This window comes from Egretta garzetta, unplaced genomic scaffold, assembly GCF_000687185.1.
Source record: "Egretta garzetta isolate BGI_Z169 unplaced genomic scaffold, ASM68718v1 scaffold108, whole genome shotgun sequence".
NCBI classification, from domain to species: domain Eukaryota; kingdom Metazoa; phylum Chordata; class Aves; order Pelecaniformes; family Ardeidae; genus Egretta; species Egretta garzetta.
The window spans coordinates 8,402,567-8,407,763 of record NW_009260614.1 but is presented as its reverse complement, the minus strand read 5'-3'; the positions used below and the strand labels follow the sequence as shown (position 1 = coordinate 8,407,763).

The following is a 5,197-nucleotide window of genomic DNA, read 5'->3' as shown; positions in this document are numbered from 1 at the left end:
GGCCTGCGGGAGGGTATTGGCTGGAGCGGGGGAAGCGGCGGTGGCGTCTCTGCACCAGGCCTGACGTCCCCAGCGCTTCCGTGCTGCTGCAGCTGCTGGGAATAATGGAGGTTGCTGTCTCGGTGTCTCCCTGCCTCACTGTTTACAATATGGCGACCTTCCTTTAAATTATATTTTTATTCTCAGCGCCATTTTGGCTGCATATACGACTTCCAAACCCTCGCCGCGCTCCCCCAGTATCTCAAATGTGAAAATACCTTCCCTGTGGAAATCCAGGGCCTCCAGACTTTAAAATTGGCCGGGTTTATTCTTTTCCCTCCTTTTTTTCTTCCTCCTGACTCTTCGGACCTGCTTGTCTCATCTGTGGGAGTGACTGCCGTGAACTGGGGGCAGTCGGGTCCTCTTGCTGAGAGTTGTGTGGCTTTGTTGATGAAGGCAGATCTTTCTGCATGCAAATCTGGGGGCCGTGTGGGAATCGAGGTGCGTGTGGAGGCGGTGGCAAAGCTCTAGTGTCGGTAGAGGCTGCAGCGGGGAAGGACTCTCGCTGCCTTCCCTCGCAGCTTCCTAAGCTCTCGGGCACAAAGCGATCCGCTAAAGGCACCTGAACTTTCCGCCCCAAAGTTTTTTTTCTGTTCTGCACCGGGAGCCCGGATGCATTTGAGGCCGCCTTACCCAAATCTCCCCTTCAACAGTTGACACAGGCGGGCGGTTTGTGTTAAATTAGCGCAGCCAGAGTGGATAATGGAGTGGAGGAGGGAGTGGGGCAAGTCAAACAGCTGGAGCTCGGGCGTACAGAGTATTCTTCCTTAGGGGAGATTTTTTAACCACATTCCTTTCTCTCTTTCATGCTTTGGAGCTTTGTTTGCCACCCTGTTACAGCTGTCTCCTCTTTGCTTTTTTTTTTTTCTCTTTTGGTTTAGTTTTTTTTCTTCTTTTGCTTGGTGGTTATACTGCGTTTATATGCTAATTGCAGGTCTCTGAACACTTATTAAGCTGATTGCTGATACCAGGAAAACTGACTGTGCGGTCACAGTTCTGTAGGGAGTGTCCCGTTAGCAGCGTATAGCCGGATGAACCCGACAATGCTGTAGTGTGCGGCCATGACATCATCCCTCCTACCCTGAGGAAGTGCTACTGGTGGTAGTGCAGATCCTCTTCATATTTACTAGGAGGGCACTAATTTTTTTTTTTTTTGGTCCAGCCTTCTTGGTGAGCTTTAATTTAAGTTTGGGGTTTTTTTCTTCTTATTGGGCGTAGATGCTTAAAACTCGGCGTTTGCTTTCAGATGCTGCCAAACACATCCTGAGCCTTCTCTTAGCAAGGCTGGAGCGATGGCTAAAGCTTCACATTTTGAGATGGAAGAGCTGTGACTAACGCTGTAGAGTTTCCTGGTTGACTCTGAATCCTAGTTAAATCTAACCATAAATGAGACCACTTTGTGTGCAGCAAAATTTCATGGCTTGATTTGGCAAGTTTCTTGTAGTTAGTGAGTGGGAAGCAGTCATGTAAGTCAGATGTCTGTAAAGCTTTGGCTGTACCTGAGTTAGTTGCGTTATTTTAAAAAAAAAAATCTTTGGCTAACTAGTCAGCCTTCAGAACAGAAATGGACAGGGCAATTCTGATTATACCTTCTTACTTTATTTGTTGCATTTCCTGGGGTATCGCTCAGGCGATCCTTTTGACAGTAGCCCAAACCCTGCTGCGGGAGGTGGCACAAGTCTGGAGTGGTGCAGCAGCCCAGCTGCCTGCTGATGGATCGATAGGCTTCGCCTAAAGGCCTCCGGCTTGGGCCCGGTTCTGCCTCGGTGCTCATGGACCTCTGTCCATTGCTTGGCCAAGGCCTTCAAGTGAACCAGGTTGTTTCGGAGCGATGCTCAGGTTTTGTTTTTGTGTTTTCTTCCCTTTACCTCCTAGATCTTGCTTAAAGTAAACTTCCGTTCTGGATATAAACTTAGGCGTAAAGGCAGCACTTGCAACTTCCTTTCTGCCTCCTTTTTTTATTTAAAGAACAGCAGCTGTAACGCAATGCTTGTTTTAAGTCATTTGAACAGCAGTTTAAATATACTGCTGGGGCATAGTAGCTGAATTGTGTGGACAGCTTACCTGTTCTTTAAATATTTCTTGTAAGCTTTAGTACCAGGTTGCATTTATTATCAATACAGCAAAAAAAAAAAAAGGGGGGGGAGGGGGGAGAGAAGACCAGCTCTTTGTCGGTCTAGGATTTGTAATCAGTTGGGTAAAGCTGTGTAGTAGAGGCCATATTATGAAACAAAATGAATGATAAGGGTGTGATTAGCCCAACTCAGCAGTAGGCTGGAGACAAACTCAGGAGTTAACCCAGCTCAGTGGCCCATAAACTAGTTCTGTTTCTTCCTGTGTGGAGAAGGCTCTTCTGTATCGTGGTGTTTAAACCTGTAGCGAGCAAGTTGGCTTCATTAGGTAAGTGCGGTTCTCAAACTTCAGCGGTTTGCCTTAACTTCAGTTCAGTACCTAAATGCGTTGTCTTTTGCAGAAAGCAGAAGGCGCTCAGCCAAAACCCCCAAGACTTTGAGTGATAGTATTACATGTCTTTGATGGTAAATAACAAGTTTTGTTGATACACTGTGGAACAACTGCTCTCCTGAATTAACGTGGGTGGAAGCGACTTCCCAGTTCATCTGTCAGGGTGTCAGCTCTTCTCACAACTCTGTTTCAGAATTGCTAGTTCGGCGTAAAACTCCTACAGGTACCGTAAGAGTCCATGGACCAGGAGGATTACCAGCCTGGCTGCAGATAAACTGGCTTGGTGGGAGGGATACAGGAAAGTGGAAAATCCCTTCCAGATACTTAGTTTCAACATACTTGGATGAATATCATAGTCCGGTGACTGTCTTCAGGTTTGAATTTACAGAGGGGTTTTTTGCCATCCTTAATAATTCTTGAAAACAGAACATAGGATTTTTAGCTCTTAAATCTGCTTTTGGTTATGCCATTTGCCCATAATCTGCTACTTTGGGTAATGGTGCAGTTTGCGTTTTCGTTCTGGTGTTCTGCCTCAACCCAGGCCCCTGGGAACGGTGTACACTCCTTCTTTACATGATTAAAACCCAATTTTCCAGTACCACTTCTATTCTTTCCCCTTTATATCCTCCTTCTGGCTATGTGATTGTTAAAATTCCCTGTATTTTCTTGAGCTCATGGTAAACTTGATTCACATTGAAGTCAGTTTGCAAAGTGACTGATGGTTGCAAATTCATCACAGCTCCACTGAAGGATTAGAAAGATCCCTGGGAGAGGAAAAGTTTAGTTAACAAGCTGGGGGAGGGGAGTGACAACAGGAGGGAGAACTAACAGAACAGTTTTGTGTTTGTTTTTTCTTTTTTTTTTTTTTTAAAGTCTCACTGCTCAAGTTTCTGGTTGGAGGAGCCCAAAATCGCTAACCTTGCTGAATGCTGCTGTTCCAAGTCCCTCTTACAAATCGCGTGCTGCTGGCTGTGAAGCACTGTTAGCATGGCAAAGTGACCCGAGTTGCCTAAAGCTGACCAGCTGCCCGTTACAGTAAACGGACAGTACCAGTTTTGTGGCACTGCCCAGCAAAAAGGCTTCCCTTAGCTGCTGGGTCACCCCAGGGCCGTGCTGGGAGAGGTACACTGCATCCATACTGGGGCCTGCTAGGCAAAAATCAAACTTCATGTTTATATTTGGAGCGTTTGGCTCCATTTCCCCTCCGATTTGGCAGTTTTTGCCAAAGCGCCGTTGTCGAAGAACTGGAGTAAGAGAGCTGCAAAGAGAAGTAGATGAAGCTAAACTAGCCTGAGTTTTGCATATTTTCTATGAGTCACGTCAGTTAAGTGCTTTGCACAAAGAATGGAAAAAAGTTGTGTTTGGCTGGTAGGACATCAATAACTTTTTTCCCCACCTTATCCAGGTCCAAAGCGTCCTGCCTTCTATTGGCATTTGGTCTAGCTTTGGGTTTTTTACATAAATATCCACTCTGTGTGAGGGGAGGGAAACATTAGCCTGTCTATTGTCTTAGCTAATCCTTCCCTTAATGGGCATCTTTGGCTGCCTCGGGGGTTTCAGGTGAAACTTTGAATGGTCTGAAGCATCTGCCCTGCAGGGAGTAGCAGGATGTCTAGGAAGGTGCCAGAGAGGCTACAGAAGAGCAGGGTTTCAAAACATTGAATTACATCTGACTCTTGCACACTGGGACTTTGGACAGCTTCAAAAAAGCTTGTAGTTTTAACCGCAGCAAGTTTTTATTTTGAGGCTTTCTGGGTTTGTTTGGGGTTTTTTTTTGTTTCCATTAAATGACTGGCAGAACCCTACTTTAATGTTCAGGTAATTGCATTTTGAAGATCAGATAGTAAGCTCCTCTGTTCCAAACATTAATTTAAATGAATCTGTCCTAACTGATAGCTTGTTAAAAAAAACATATGTGTTTTTGTAAAAACAGCAACTTTTATTTTTATGTATCTTTGGTTCTGATACTTTGGTAGCGTTGGGGCTGGCATAGTCTAGATCCTAAACCAGAAGGAAGCAATTGCACTGGCTTGGTTTCTTGGTGCGGAGGGTCACTGCGCATGTGTCTGCAGATGTGGTAACATGATCGGTCTTGGCAGTTCTGTTCAGCAAAGTTGTACCAATGAGATCTTTCGCTCTCCTTATTTTGTCCTAAATCTCTTGATGGAAAGGCAGATAAGGTCAGCCTCAATCTACAAACTTAAGCTGAGGGCACCAGAAAACCATTCACAGTAAGAATTTGATGAAGTAATCTAATTTGGGGACTTGCAAACCATGATTCTCACCTGTGTGTGCATGTATGTTGCTCGTGTTAAACTGAGCGTGAGCAGATTTTGCAGTGTGGGCGAGAATTGGGCATTCAGATCAAGCCGTGGATCGCTGCCGCTGTTCTCAACATCAGCGGAAAGCGGTAGGAGCCAGGCATTAGGATTCTGTCAAAGTCAACATCTAACTGCTTAACTTACACTTTGTCTTCAGACATGGCTGCTGATGACTAGCATGATGTCAAACACCCGTAATGATCTGAAGCTGTTTAAAAGGGCATGGTACGAGACTGTTAATAAGGAAAGTTCTCCAGTGTTTGTCCCTTTCCTTGAGAAACTGCCAGTTTTATGCTGACTGGGACTTGTGGAACTGAGAAGTCTTTTTTTCATGCTGCTGCAGGGTCTGTTTTTGAGTTGACTCCTCAAGTTCA

At 45.3% G+C, this 5,197-nt stretch overlaps 1 protein-coding gene across 1 annotated transcript in view; it reads left to right on the top strand.

Moving 5' to 3' along the window:
• Positions 1-5,197, top strand: part of PHF12 (PHD finger protein 12) — a gene marked incomplete at its 5' end in the record, with an annotated part of 32,755 nt that overhangs the window by 860 nt on the left and 26,698 nt on the right. The gene's annotated exons all lie outside the window — the stretch shown is intronic.